Source organism: Gorilla gorilla, chromosome 2 (assembly GCF_029281585.2).
Source record: "Gorilla gorilla gorilla isolate KB3781 chromosome 2, NHGRI_mGorGor1-v2.1_pri, whole genome shotgun sequence".
NCBI classification, from domain to species: Eukaryota; Metazoa; Chordata; class Mammalia; order Primates; family Hominidae; genus Gorilla; species Gorilla gorilla.
Genome location: NC_086017.1, coordinates 157,525,313 through 157,541,983, shown reverse-complemented (window position 1 = coordinate 157,541,983; position 16,671 = coordinate 157,525,313).

Genomic DNA, 16,671 nt, shown 5'->3' with positions numbered 1-16,671 from the left:
ATTATTCACGTTCAGCATCCTTCAAGTGTCCATGCAACCTCATTCTTCTTGGACACCAGGCAAGAGCTCAGGACCCACTGAGTGCAGGTGCCCAAAAAAGGCTGTCACACCAGCCCTTTGCCCTCTCTGGTGGAGGGAAGCCGCCCCACACGATGAGGCAAGGGGCCAAATGAGCTGTTAACACATAGCCATCCATAACCAGCAGAACTAAAGGAGCATTGTATCACCTCTTCTGGGGCCTCAGGGTCACAGGCACCCCACCTGGGCACTGTTGCACAGAGCTTGCTCCTGTTGGCACCTGGAATGGCTGGCTCGATCCCTCACAAACCTGCTCATGTGCTGCCTCCTTCAAGGGGTTGAGCATAGTTGGCCAAGTAAGTGGGGCACCCCTGTTGTGAGCCTGATGAAGAGGCTGAGAAAAATTCTGCACCACTATGAGCCTTCACAAGAGAAAACCTATCAAGTCATTGTGGGATAATGGGGACAGGAATTATTAATCTCATTTTACCAGTGAAAAACATAAAGTCACATGGATCATGTAAAATGCCCAAGGTCACAAATCTAGTGATCAGCATTGATGTGGCACTTGAACTTCCTATTCCAAGATAAATTATCAGTGATATAGGCCTCTGGGAAAAAAAAAAAAAAAAACCAGCTAGCACATTATTTACTTTCTACCAGCTCCTTTCATGAATACTTCACATTTATTGACACAGTTAAGCCTGCAATAAACCTCTCAGGTAATAACGTGACCCCTTTTTTACAGTGGAAAATACTGAGGCAAAAGAAAGTTTGGCGACTTCCTCAAAGTCACCTTACTGTTAGTCAGCTGGAAAGTGGGGGGTTAAATCGTCCAGAGTTCATGCTCTTTTTTTGTAGCTGTACTGAAACTCACATGCTGACTTAGAAACCTTTTCTCAGAGCTAGGAGAGCTACCCAAACATCACTATTCCTGAGCCATATAACCAGCTGGTGTTGAGGAAAAGAAACTGAAGAATCTCCTCATCAGTGGTCAAGTGCCTGTATTAACTGGGAGTTTTTGTAATCTTGAGGCTCTTTTTTGGTTTTAATTGAGATAGACTATATAAATAAAACTACAAATGTTTCAGTCATTAAATTGTGTACCTATTACAGGTCCTTAAATGTTAACACAGTATCTTGGGGATATATAGGACTGACAGTAAAGTAGCATGTCCAACCCATGGATATTAACACAGCCAGAAGTATGAGATACAGGCATAATAGAACTAAGGGAGAGGCAGAAATATTATACTACTTTTCTTAATCTGAAAAGCATCATGCTACACCTATTTCTGAAAGCAAGGACTTTATTTCTCTATTCTTGGGTATTCAAAGTCATCAAAAATATAAAAACATAATCCATAATTTATACTTTTATGAATTTAGTGATAAGATAATTATATTTTCTTCAAATTATTCTCTATAAAATATCATTTATAATTATTTTAAACACATACATTTTGTAGACTTAAATACTTCTTCCCTCTTTTCTTACCAGCATGAAGCTTAGTCACCTCCTGAATTACTCAATTTAAGATTTATTCAGACCTTCAGAAAACAAGAAATATTCAAAATGAAAATACTATATAATGGATTTCATCAGCTCATGGGTGAAGCTCAGTCTTATTTTGCAGTATACACGGTAACATTTCTCATAAATTTTTCTGTGTCCCAAAGCATTATAATTTTGTTGGCACCTTCCTCATGTTAAATAAAAAGGAACCTTATCTTTGGATGGCTATCATAGTAATGAAGAGAAAATTACCAGATAAATTGACATAGAAACATTTAATTTAACAATGATTCACTCAGTGTGCTGTTAGTTTTCAGAATGCATTTTAAAATGTTCTTTATCTTAATAAAAGTAAAATGAGGTGTGTATTAGTCCATTTTCACACTGCTGTAAAGAACTACCTGAGACTGAGTAATTTATTAAAAAAAAAAAAGAAGTTTAACTCACAGCTCCTCATGGCAGGGGAGGCCTCAGGAAACCATCATGGCAGAAGGCAAAGGGGAAGCAAGGCACATATTACATAGTGGCAGGAGAGAGAGAGAGAATTAGGGGAAGTGCCACACTTTTAACCATCAGATCTCGTGAGAACTCACTCACTGTCATGAGAACAGTGTTAAGGAAACAGCTTCTGTGATCCAGTCACCTCCCACCAGGTCCCTCCTTCAGCACATGGGGATTCAGGATGAGATTTGGGTGGGAACACAGAGCCAAACCATATCAAGATGAAATGAAGAAAAATGGAACAAGCAATATGTCTTGGCCTGTTCTGCTGTCATCTACATGGCATTCTCTAGGTGACTACTCAATTCTAGTAAAATATATGCAGGAGATGTATTTGTCCATTCAAGAAACATTAAATCCAACTAAATTCCAAAGTATAGAAACCAGAGAGAATGATGTCAGGGAGCAGAGGGTCAATCAAGATGGAATCGTGTCCACAAAATATGAAAATACACATGTCATTGTTTAAGCCAGAACTACCTTTAGAAGTATTAAGAAATGAATCTAGATCAAGTGTAGTTGAGAAATAAATGGGAGATAAGATAACAGAAATATATAACAAGCTATGCTTTTAGGAAGCTCAGCAGGAAAAGGGGAAGTAAGAGACTAGATGGTGGCTACAGGGAGTAGAAAAAAGAGATGGCTTTATTCGATGGGAGAGCAAAGCCTACATTTTTGATATGGGCAAGAAAAAAAACAAAAGAAAAAAGAAAAAAATAGTTGAAGATATAGGAGAGGAATACTACGTATGACCAACAGAGCAAGAGCCTGGAACCTAAGGATGGAATAAGAAGCAGGAGACATGAGGAGGGCACACCTACTCTTCTGCAATTAGAAGAAAAGTTAGTATAGACATACATGTTGATGACAGTTTGGGTAGGTCAAACAGGAGAGTAAGGAGGATTACTCCTGATGGCCTTTGGTTTCATAACAAGGTAGCAGCTAGATTCGCTTCTATGTCATACTTACTATTCACTTATTCATTCAACCAGTTGATTCAGTATCCACAATGCATTGGTTAATGAAGGAGGCACAGTTTCTGCCTGTACTAATTTTGCAGTCTAACAGTCTAGTGGGATTTGAAGATGCATAAATGTGTAGTAACAATACAGTGTAATAAGTGGCTTTACAAGAGAGGTAGAGATTAATGGTACTCATAAAAATGTTTACCAATGAAGATGGGCTATCTCATATGACTCTATTGCAGAAAAACTATAATTTTAATTATATTCTACTATTCTGCTTGCATATTCTTGGGCATTTTCTCCACAAAATTTTGAAGATCATATTGGCCAATTCTGGTGAATTCATAGTGTAGTATTATGTAAGAATAAAAACCATGACATAGATCTATTTTAATTTAATCAAAATAACATTTGGTGCTTATTAAAGCGAAAACAACAGAAAAAATTGCCTCATAGTATGTGTGTCCTAATGTTTAAAAGTAAATTATAAACCAAGGAATCAGAAAGGAGCAATTGATTGTGTAAAATATTGTATCAATGTTAATGTCCTGTTATGTTAATTGTGGTAATATTAAGGGAATGTTCCTGTATGGAGATAATGCACACCGAAGTATTTAGGAGTACAACAATACCATATTTGCAATTTAAAATTATTATTTCATGTGTATATATGTATATATTAAAGGGAGTAATAAAGCAAATGTGAAAAAATAGGGGAATGTAGGTGAGGATTGTATGAAAATGTTTTGTACTATTCTTGCAACTTTTCTGAAAATATATAATTATTTCTAAATTTACAAAAATTACCAGGCAGTGGGAGGCAATTGGATAGTTTAGCATAGGTTTATATAATAAAGTAGTTGACCACCTGAAGGTCATAGGAAAAGAAAACAAAACACCTCACAGGCTTTTTCTTTTTTTGTAGTATAATAAATTCTAAAATTATGTTAACATTCAAGATAAATTAACCTTTCAGTGGCAAAGTGCCAGTTTTGTCATTTGTATGTTCAAGTAACCAAGATAATCTGAATGGAGAAGAAACAGCTGCCACTTGGATTCCACACCTCCTTGAGTACCCACCTTTATTTGTCTATTCTCAGACCCCAAATTTTCTCCTTTCTTTTTCCTTGCTGCAGAAAAATGTTAAACAATAACTATAAGTCTCACCATGTGCCCTAATTCTGAGGATTTCCTAAGCATATGGAAAACTTAGAAACTGAGAGACTAAAGATAAACTAAAGATAGACTAGACTAAAGGTAGATATATTTGTATAGCTATCTTTCTATAGCTATCTATCTACTTATGCTATTCATTTTGTTTCTCTGGAGAACCCAAAGTAATACACATTATGAATGAAACAAAAATTGATGGGATAGGGATACTAAGAAAAACATTTAACATTCTAAATTTAATAAACAGAAAATGGGCAGAGATTCTTTCTTTGTAACAATTCAGACAGCAATAAACTCACATGTAACACATGGTAATTCTAAAAAAAAAATTTTAAAATAGAATCAAATTCTACATCTTCACTGGAAATAATCAAACATCTTAAAATATTCTATTATTTTTACTCTTTATTTCTATAACCTACAGACAATTTCTAAAATGCAAAATATTTTGAATCTTTGTTCTTCAAATTCACAACACACCACTGTATAATTATGATTGAAAAAATTACACTGTGGGTTGAACAAGAGAAGACTATAAAATAGATTAGCAAACCTTTTTAACACTTGTCATGTATTTGTGAGTCTAAAGCATTGAGAAGCTACACTTTGAAAGCTAATCAAATGGACTGCATTACTCATGGAAATGGACTGGAAAAATCACTTGTGCAGGATCACTGATGTGGAAAATATTCAGATTCCATTACTTTGAATTATAATTTAAATTATATTTTCAATATTTTCCTTGCATATGTGGGGGAACTTATTTCTCCCATAATTTGAATATAATTTTAGATAATTTTTTAAATGCTGGGATTATTATGTATTAAATTAATACATTAAATTTGAATGAGTTCACTTTATCTTTAGTGATCCTATTCAAAAGCATTGGTTACATTTCCAACATTCATTAAAATGTCACTTTCTCATGAATATCTTTATTTTTAAGTTTATTCTTAAATTCTAAATTTGTCTTTCCAGTGCATGAATTTTTATTTTTATTTTATTTTATTTTATTTTATTTTATTTTATGTTTACTTTTCTAAAACTATTGAAGCTTGTATTCCTTGGGGGAGGCAGAAGACAAATTTAATAAATACATTTGTAGGCAAACAAATTTAAAGAAATAATATATATAGCATTCGACAAAACAATCTGTAAAAGTATTTTAAAAAGTTATAAGTGCATTAGGTAAAAGACAAGAAACTAGGAAAACCCATACACTGTGGGGTTGAAATTTTAAGTAGAATGATCAGGAAAAAGTTTTATATTTAAGGAAAAATTTGAGGAAGATCAGAGAGCAAAACTTGTGGCCATCTGGGAAGAGCATTCCATTCAGAGGATGTAGCATTTGCCAAGATCTTGAGGTGGGAGTATGCCGCAGATGTTCACAAAGCAAAACAAGGCCAATGTGGCTAGAGTAAAAGCAAGAAATTAGAGAGAATGAGAGATGAGGTCTGAACTGCCAAACTGTGCAGGTCATTATAAAGACATTGGTAGGTATTCTGAGAGGACTGTAGAATAAAAGCATGGGAGTCACCTGTCTCCTTCTGAGGCAGTTGGAGGAAGATTTTCAACACCCAAATCTACTAGGACTCTCCTAGACAGAGGGGCATGAAGGTCAAGTTCTTGTTATCTGTGCTATGCAAGTCCTGGCTTACAAAGATTATCAAGCCCAAATGATACATGGCTCTGCATTCGTTGTCCAAACCAACATCTCACATACACACAGGCACCAGTGGGCCTAAGAATTTCAGGAAAGAGTCCTTAGGAACTCAGGGAGGAGACACTGACACATATAAGTAGGTAGTGGAGGGAAGGGAGCTACTGTGCAGTCACCACCTTCATAGAATCCCGTTCCAGAATCTCTAACCATATTTAGCTCAATTCAATTCCATAACTTCTCTTCATTTCTCTTCCCTTATCCTGGAGAAGACAAAAAGTCACAAATCAAATTATTTCTGTATTTTAACAGATAGCATTCAAGTAATTTATTTGACCTTGGTACTGTAAAATGAACTTTGTACAACAAATGATATTGTTCAACAAACAGTATTTTACTTTAGACAACTGGCAAACCAGCAATCCAAAAAGTCTTGGCTCTGTACAAAGAAGCTCTAGCTTCTTCACAGAGCTATTCGTGACTGTGGAATCACCGTTGTTTGAAATAATGAACATGAATATAATAAAAATGACAACAAATATTTTTTCAGTGCCTTCTGTTTGCCAAATATTCTGTTAAATATTGTATATATGTGGTTATCTCAATTCTCAAAACAATGCAGTGTGGTAAGTATTACTGATATTTTACTACCACAGAGGTGGAAATATACAGACACAAACGCATGCCAAGTGGCAGAGCTGGTCTTGTCTGACTCCAAATCCAGGGGACTTAATGCTTATTCATTGTTTACAAAACCACTGAAAAAGTTGGAATTATCCAAATGTAAACGATGCAGAGCATTTACAAAAAGCTGTATTGCAAAATTCTCCATTCTAGTTGACCTATTCAGTTAGACAAGAAGAGCAGTTCAAGGCTTATTTCAGTGAGCATGATGCAGCTTTCAACAAAAGACAGTCGTGAAGAAACAGCTGTCTATTCTATTTTCAAACCATCCTCTTGAAATGATGCTGCAGAGCAAGAATTACATTTTTAGTTGCGAGGCACTCTCTCCCTTAAAGATGCAGCTTCTGTATAGAGGACACTTTACTCTGCCTCTGCTTTTTATTCTGTCTCCTGAAAACCAAAGGCTATTTTTAAATGGTGAAATGTATTTTATTAATTTAAAATTCTCAAAAGAAAGTTAGAAAAGCAATAGAATGTACGCATTTTCCACTTTCCTAACTGTGAAAACACCAGGTTTGGCATAATTTACTCACATCATCATCATCATCATCATCATCATCAATATTTGTAGATAAGTTCATTCCGTGATTAAAGTATTGTGTCTGATCTACTGCACTAAGAAGTGAAGCTCTCTGATCTTCCCTTCTCAGATAATTTTGCCAGGGCTGGGCAGGGACTATGCATATCTGGAATCCTCTGTATTGTATACTTGCCAGAAGGCCCTTTGTGATTATGCACAAGGCAGTCATTAGTTTTTAAAACTTAAATGTCATACTTTTTATTAATTTAATTTTATGTCATGAGTTTCCCCCAACTATTTTAGTGCTCGTAGTAGTTAGCTGTTTGGAAAAAAAAAAAATAGATAGGGTTAGCAATTTGATTAAAGATACGATAACCAAATTGATTGGACTGACAGAGAAGCAACTTATGTCTTGTTGATTAAAAATTGAAGTCCCAGAGTAGACGGTGGATAGGAGACAGGACTAGCTTGCAGCTCCTGCTTGGACAGACAGAGCGGCGTGTGGAGATTCACATCATCAACATCTAAGAACTACTGCAGGAACATACCAGGAAAGCTGAGAGAATCCACAGATGCTTTGAAGAAACTGAATTGCCACTGTAGGCTCCCTGAGATGCTGAAGAACTGTGAGTCCTCTTGCTTTCTCAGTGAGGAGGCTGGTGGTCTGGGGCAAGTTGTCAGCCCTGGTCACTGGGTGCCTGGAAATAGACTCGATGCTGTTGGAGGGGCAAAGTGGGAGTGAGGTCAGCCTTTGGGACTGCAGGGTTGTGTGGGAGTAGGGTGAGGCCTGGGACTGCCGGCTTTCCCCTACTTCCCTGGCAACCTGTATGACACAGCAGAGGCAGCCATAATCCCCCTGAGATAATAACTCCGCTGGCCTGGGAATCACACCCCCATTGCCCACAGCAGCCACAGTAAGCCCAGCTTAAGGAAAGTCTGAGCTCAGAAATGCCTATACCTGCCCCCACATGGTGGTATTTCTCTACTCACCCTGGTTGCCAAAGACAAAGGAAATAATCTCTTGGGAGCTCTATGGCCCTACTCACCACCTGAGAAACATGAATATATAACCAGGCAACCCTAGGGCAAGTCTGCATCCTCTCTATAGTACTGCAGCTGATGTGCTGTTGAAAACGCCACCTCCAGGCTGGAGGTTAACCAACACAAAATCAGCACACTAAATAAAAATACAAACAAGGATGCTCACAGAGTCCACTTCATTCCCTTACTACCTCCACCAGAGAAGGTGATGGTATCCGTGGCTGAAAGACCTGAAGACAGATCATATCACAGGACTCTTTGCAGACAGTCCCCTGTACAAGCCCTAAGCTCAGTAGTTCCACTGGGTAGCTAGACCCAGAAGAGCAAAAACAATCACTGCACTTTGGCTCTCAGGAAGCCCCATCCCTAGGGGAAGAGGGAGGACACCACATCAAGGGAGCACCCTATAGGACAAAAGAATCTGAATGGCAGCCCTTGCATCTCAGATCTTCCCTCTGGCATAGTCTACCCAAATGAGAAGGAACCAGAAAACCAATTCTGGCAATATGACAAAGTGAGGTTTTTAACACCCCAAGATATCACACCAGCTTACCAGCAATGGATTCAAACCAAGATGAAATGTCTGAATTGTCAGAAAAAAATTCAGAAGGTCGATTATTAAGCTAATCAAGGAGGCACCAGGGAAATGTGAAGTACAACTTCAAGAAATAAAAAACATGATACAGGATATGAAAGGAAGAAAAAAACCTCAGTGAAATAGCATAAATAAAAAACAAGCACAACTTCTGGAAATCAAGGACACACTTAGAGAAATGGAAAATGTACTAGAAAGTCTCAGCAATAGAATTGAACAAGCAGAAGAAAAAAACTTCAGAGCTTGAAGACAAGGCTTTCAAATTCACCCAATCCATCAAAGACAAGAAAAAAGAATTTAAAAAAATGAACAAAGCCTCCAGGAAGTTTGGGACTATGTTAAGTGTTCCAAACCTAAGAATAGTTGGTGCTCCCAAAGAAGAGAAATCTAAAAGTTTGGAAAACATATTTGAGGGAATAATCAAAGAAAACTTCCCTGGTCTTGCTACAGATCTAGACATACAAATATAAGAAGCTCAAAGAACACCTGGAAAATGCATCACAAAAATATTATAGCCTAGGCACATAGTCATCAGGTTATCTGAAGTTAAGATGAAGGAAAGAATCCTAAGAGCTGTGAGGCAAAAGCATCAGATAACCTCTAAAAGAAAACCTATCAAAGTAACAGCAGATTTCTCAGTGGAAACCCTACAAGCTAGAAGGAATTGGGGCCCTATTTTTAGCCCCCTTAAACAAAACACTTTTCAGCAAAGAATTTTGTATCCAGTGAAACTAAGCTTCATAGAAGGAAAGATACAGTCTTTTCCAGACAAACAAATGCTGAGAGAATTCACCACTACCAAGCCATCACTACAAGAACTGCTAAAAAGAGCTCTAAATCTTGAAACAAATACACAAAATACACCTAAATAGAACTCCATTAAAGCATAAATCTCACAGGACCTATATAACAATAACACAATGAAAAAAACACATACAAAAACAAGGTATTCAGGGAACAAATAGCACAATGAGTAGAATAGTACCTTGCATCTCAATACTAACACTGAATGTAAATGGCCTAATGCTCCACTTAAAAGATATAGAATGACAGAATGGATAAAAATTCACCAACCAAGTTTCTTCTGTCTTCAGGAGACTCACCTAACATTTAAGGACCCCCATAAACTTAAGGTAAATTTTATGACATTTTGTGCAAATGGACACCGAAAACAAGCAGGAGTAGCTATTCTTATATAAGACAAAACAGACTTTAAAGCAACAGTAGTTTAAAAAGACAAAGGAGGTCATTATATAATGATAAAAAGATTAGTTTAACAGGAAACTATCACAATCCTAAATATATATTCACCTAACACTGGAGCTCCGAAATCTACAAAGCAATTACTACTAGATGCAAGAAATGAGAGACAGCAACACAATAATAGTGGGGGATTTTAATACTCCATTGACAGCACTAAACAGGTCATCAAGACAGAAAGTCAACAACAACAATAAATAAAACAATGGACTTGAACTATACACTACAACAAATGGATTTAACAGATATTTACAGAACATCCTACCGAACATCTGTGGAATATATGTTCTATTCATCAGCACATGGAACATTCTTCCATGTGATAAGATAGACCATGTGATAAGCCACAAAACAAGTCTCAGTAAATTTAAGAAAATTGAAATGTTATCAAGTACTCTCTCAGACCACAGTGGAATAAAATTGGAAATCAATTCCAAAAGGAACCCTCAAAACCCTGCAAATACATGGAAATTAAATAGTTTGATCCTATATGATCATTGGGTCATGAATGAAATCATGATGGAAATCAAAAAATTCTTTGAGCTGAACAATAGGGACACAACCTATCAAAACCTCTGGGATACAGCAAAAGCAGTGCTAAGGGGAAAGTTTATAGCATTAAATGCCTACATCAAAAAGTCTGAAAGAGCACATATAGACAATCTAAGTTCCTGCCTCATGAAGCTGGAGAAACAAGAACAATCCAAACCCAAACCCAGCAGAAGAAAAGAAATAACAAAGATCAGAGCAGAACTAAATGGAACTGAAACAAACCAAACACACACACATACGCAAAAGACAAATGAAACAAAAAGCTGGTTCTTTGAAAAAGTAAATAATATTGATAGATTGTTAGTGAATTAGCCAAGAAGAGAGAACCAAATTAAATACCTATGTTACAAAACAGAAAAGCCTCAAATCAATCATCTAAATGTGGACCTCAAGAAATTAGAGGTAAATTAAGTCCAATATAAGCGTTATGTGGAATCCAAAATCTATTATTGCTTTTATCTTCCATCCTTATCATTATCCTTTTCTAGTTGTTATCTTCTGATTTTGAAAAAAAAAAATTTTTCTTGTCATCAGGACATCCGTCTCCAGGGAATTTCAACATAGATGAGAGAATTCAGGATTGGTCCCCCAACAATTTACTTCTGCTTTCACCACAATGAATTTAAGGCAATACAATATTTCCCTGGCTTCCTCCTCCAGAGACCAATGCCAACAGAGCTTCCTAAGTGTAATTAGTTTCCCCAGATGTAGATGAAAGTCATATTTTCATCAAATTTACCTGCCCAATATATGGAAACCACATTAGTACACTCGGTGGGAAAATGCATATCAAAAATTTATTTTTGAATTTATCATTTTTTCCTGAAAAGAGCAACTCTCAAATTGTTGTTTGTTAGATTTGTCTAAAACTGCTTTTGACTTCCTTTTTCCCATTTCAAGCCTTAGGCCAAATTTTTATTTTTCTCATTCTTTGATGAGCTTTTCATATTTCTCTTCTGGCATTGGCTCCAGCTTCTTAGAAATACAACAGAGAATTTATCCAGTTTTATCACAATTTCTTTTCACTTTTATAGCCCCCTCTCTTCAATTTGTTTCATAGTTCTCAATATCCAAAGTAAAAAGGAGCAGCATTTCATCACTCAGTTTTGTTGTGTTATTGCTTTTCTTCATCTCCTGCTGAAAGAGGAATATCGTTATAGGTACAAAGGGCATCTTTACATAGTTCAGATTTTGCCTATTATATCCAGCAAATTGCTTACTCATGAAGATAATCATACTAGCATGGTCAATCCAAATATTTCCTTGACCCACACAATAAAAAAAAATCACCATGCCACTATTCTTTAATGAGATTTTTCCATTTTTCTCATATTCACCCAGACTCTTGGTACTTTCTCCTTCAAGGTTCTCTCTAACCATGTATCTGTAAATCTGCATAGCTTTGTAACTATCACCACACCCATGTACCTTGAAATCAGACTCCATTACAGTTAGTAGTTCTTTCTTGGAATACAGTGTTCTCACAACTTGTTTGTTTAATTGGTTGTTTTTGTGCAGTATATTTTGATTCTCTTGAATCTGCCATAAAAACAGCAATGAAAATTTGTTCTTTCAGTTCTCAAGATTGTTTAGAACTTGACAGTGAGATAATGCCCAATTTTACTTTTCTAGTCAAAAATTCTTTAATGTAGGTCACCTTAGCTTTTTTTGTTTTGCTGTTGTTTAATTATCTCATTATAATGGTTTATACTGCAGAATTAATACCACATTTCTTTTCTCACTCTGAACTCTGTGCTGATTTTGCAAGAGCAGAAATTTGTCTTTTGATGCAAATTTAATGTCAGAAATTTCATGGGTTTCTGCAAACCTTTAACTTATTGGTTTTCCAAGAGCTCTGAAATAAAACATTGATGGATGGGGGCAAATTCTTAGATCATTTTATAAGTGGACAGATTCACTATTTTGAAAAAGTCTAGAAGAACTTGTCCAAAGTTTGTAGAAAAGGGATGTTTTAATGTACTCTCCCATTAGGAGAAGTTGGTTCTAAAATTTTGCAGAAATTATTGATTCTATCGCTCAGAAATGATGGCCAGGAAATCTAAACAAGTAAAGCACAATTAATCAAAGTGAAAAGCAAAAAATATTCCAAACAGAAATGTTCTTTCCAATCTTACTAAAAAAAAAAAAAAAAAAAAAAACCCTTTAATTTGAAAAACTATTCAATTATGAAATGTTCAGCAAGTACTTATTAATTGCTTACTGTTTCAGGTCTGTGCTAATCCCTGGACACACAGAGATAGAGATGGTGCCCTCTTGAAACATGCAGCCTTATGTCATTTAATCTTCATTTGTGAAGAATTCATTTGAAAGAATCTTTGGATTCTTTCAAATAAATGAGTTGGCATTATTATGTAAATAATAGATAAGAATCAAAATGAAATGGTTTGTTCAGGGTCAAACTGGAACTTATATCTTCATATTCTTTTTTTTTGGTATTTTTAACATATGAAAATGGAATTATATCATAATTTAAAAATATCTTCTGTATCAAGATATTAAGTTTCTTGCACGTCCGTGTGAAGAGACCACCAACAGGCTTTGTGTGAGCAATAAAGCTTTTAATCACCTGGGTGCAGGCGGGCTGAGTCCGAAAAGAGAATCAGAGAAGGGAGATAGGGGTGGGGCCATTTTACATTTTACAGGAAAATTACAGTCAAAGGGGGGTTGTTCTCTGGCGGGCAGAGTGGGGGTCACAAGGTGCTCAGTAGGGGAGCTTTTGAGCCAGATGAGCCAGGAGAAGGAATTTCATAAGACAATGTCATCAGTTAAGGCAGGAACAGGCCATTTTCACTTCTTTTTTGGTGTAATGTCATCAGTTAAGGCAGGAACCAGCCATCTGGATGTGTACGTGCAGGTCACAGGGGATATGATGGCTTAGCTTGGGCTCAGAGGCCTGACATTTCTGTCTTCTTATATTAATAAGAAAAATAAAATGAAATAGTGGTAAAGTGTTGGGATGGTGAAAATTTTGGGGGGTGGGTATGGAGAGATAATGGGCGATGTTTCTCAGGGCTGCTTCGAGTGGGATTAGGGGCAGCGTGGGAACCTAGAGTGGGAGAGATTAAGCTGAAGGAAGATTTTGTAGTAAGGGGTGATATTGTGGGGTTGTTAGAAGAAACATTTGTCATGTTGAATTATTGATGATGGCCTGGATATGATTTTGTATGAATTGAAAAACTAAATGGAATGAGAAGGAGAAAAACAGGTATAAAAGGTCTAAGAATTGGGATGACCCAGGACATCTGATTACAGAGTGCCTAAGGAGGTTCAGCATAGTCCTGCCAGCAAAGATTATTTATTTACTTTAACAGTTAAGAGTGGCAGTTTGGGGATAGCACCAGGAGATATCAGCTGTGATGGCTTGGAGAAACAGTGTAAACCAGCAGTGTAAACAAGAGCAGGACATTTATGAGTAGTTGAGAATGGTGAATAGGAGTATGACTAGAGAGAAGACAGTAGGGATGACAAGTTTTTCTGGGGCACAGTCCAAGTTGGTCTGGTATCTGGAATGAGACTGGGGCCTAATAAAAAGGAGCATCTATACAGGAGCTCAAATGGGCTGTACCCTGTAGCATTCTGAGGACAGGTCTGACTTCTGAGAAGGGAAAGTGGTAAAATTATTCTCCAGTTCTTTTTAAGTTGGTGGCTGAGCTTGGTGAGGTGTGTTTTTAAAAGACCTTTAGTCCGTTCTACTTTTCCTGAAGATGGAGGACTGTAAGGGATACAAAGGTTTCACTGAATACTAAGAGCCTGAAAAACTGCTTGGCTGATTTGACTAATAAAGGCTGGTCTGTTATCAGACTGTATAGAGGTGGGAAGGCTAAACTGAGGAATTATGTCTGACAGAAGGGAAGAAATGACTGTGGTGGCCTTCTCAGACCCTGTAGAAAAGGCCTCTACATATCCAGTGAAAGTGTCTACTTAGACTAAGAGGTATTTTATTTATCTGACTCGGGGCATGTTGAGTAAAGCCAATTTACCAGTCCTGGGTGGGGCAAATCCTTGAGCTTGGTGTGTAGGGAAGGGAGGGGGCCTGAATAATCCCTGAGGAGTAGTAGAATAGCAGATGGAACACTGAGAAGTTATTTCCTTGAGGATAGATTTCCACGATGGGAAGGAAATGAGAGGTTCTAAGAGGCGGGCTAGTGGCTTGTACTATAGCATAGCCTGCTTTTGCTGGTGTGTGGTGATTAGGCCTGGTGGAACTGCCATCAATAAATCAAGCGTGATCAGGGTGAGGAACAGGAAAGAAGGAAATATGGGGAAATGGGGTGAATGTCAGGTGGATCAGAGCAATACAGTCATAGGGGTCAGATGTGGTATCAGGAATAATGTGGGAGGCCGGATTGAAGTCTGGGCCAGGAACAATGGTAATTGTGGGAGACTCACCAAAGAGTGAGTACAGCTGAAGGAGCCAGGGAGCAGAAAGTATATGTGTCAGGTGTGAGGAAGAAAATAGATTTTGGAAGTTATGAGAACTGTAGAGAGTGAGTTGAGCATAGTTTGTGATTTTAAGGGCCTTTAAAGTATTAGGGCAGCAGCAGCTGCTGCACAGAGATATGATGGCCAGCCTAAAACAGTAAGGTCAAGTTGTTTGGACAAAAAGGCTACAGGACGTGATCCTGGTCCTTGTGTAAGAATTCTAACTGTACAGCCCTGCACTTCGGCTGTGTGTAATGAAAATGGTTGGGATGAGTCAGGGAGAGGTACGGTGGGGGCAGTCTCTAAAGTTGTCTTCAAGGAACGGAAAGAGGAGTGGGGAAAGGATTTAGGATCTATGGGGTCAGCTGGGTTTCCTTTTGTGAGTTTATATAACGGTTTTGTTAGGATGGCAAAACCAGGAATCCAAAGGCGAAAGTATCCAACCATGCCCAGGAAGGAAAGGAGTTATTGTTTTGTAAGGGATTGAGGTTTGGGAGATTGGACAGACACAATCAGCAGGGAGAGCACGTGTGTTTTTTGAGAATTATGCCGAGATAGGTAACAGATGAGGATAAAATTTGGGCTTGATTGAAGTAATGGGGGCTGTCTGTGAAGCCCTGTGGCAGTACAGCCCAGGTAATTTGCTGAGCCTAATGGGTGTCAGGGTCAGTCCAAGTGAAAGCGAAGAGAGGCTGGGATGAAGGGTGCAAAGGAATAGTAAAGAAAGCATGTTTGAGATCCAGGACAGAATAATGGGTTGTGGAGGGAGGTATTAAGGATAGGACAGCATATGGGTTTGGCACCATGGGGTGGATAGGAACAATTTGGTTGATAAGGCGCAGATCCTGAACTAACGTGTAAGGCTTGTCTGGTTCTAGGACAGATAAAATGGGGGCATTGTAAGGAGAATTCATAGGCTTTAAAAGGCCATGCTGTAACAGGTGAGTGATAACAGGCTTTAATCCTTTTAAAGCCTGCTGTGGGATGGGATATTGGCATTGAGTGGGGTAAGAATGATTCGGTTTTAATGGGATGGTAAGGGGTGCATGATCAGTCACTAAGGAGGGAGTAGAGGTGTCTTATACTTGTGGGTTAAGGTGGGGAGATACAAGGGGAGGATGTGAAGGAGGCTTTGAACTGGGGGAAAAGGTGGCAATGAGATGTGGCTGTAGCCCAGGAATAGTTAAGGAAGCAGATAATTTAGTTAAAGTGTCTCGGCCTAATAAGGAAACTAGGCAGGTGAGGATAACGAAAAAGGAGTGCTTAAAAGAGTATTGTCTAAGTTGGCACCAGAGTTGGGGAGTTTTAAGAGGTTTAGAAGCCTGGCTGTCAATACCCACAACAGTTATGGAGGCAAGGGAAACAGGCCCTTGAAAAGAAGGTAATGTGGAGTGGGTAGAGTCCGTATTGATTAAGAAGGGGACGGACTTACCCTCCACTGTGAGAGTTACTTAAAGCTCGGCATCCATGATGGTCTACGGGGCTTCCAAGGCAATCGGGCAGTGTCAGTCTTCAGCCGCTAAACCGAGAAGATCTGGGAAGGAGTCAGTCAGAGAGCCTTGGGCCAGAGTTCCAGGGACTCTGGGAGTGGCTGCCAGGTGAGTCGAACAGTCCGATTTTCAGTGGGGTCCCGCACAGATGGGACATGGCTTAGGAAGAATCCCAGGCTGCGGGCATTCCTTGGCCTGATGGCCAGATTTCTGGCACTTGTAGCAAGCTCCTGGGGGAGGCGGGCCTGGAGGA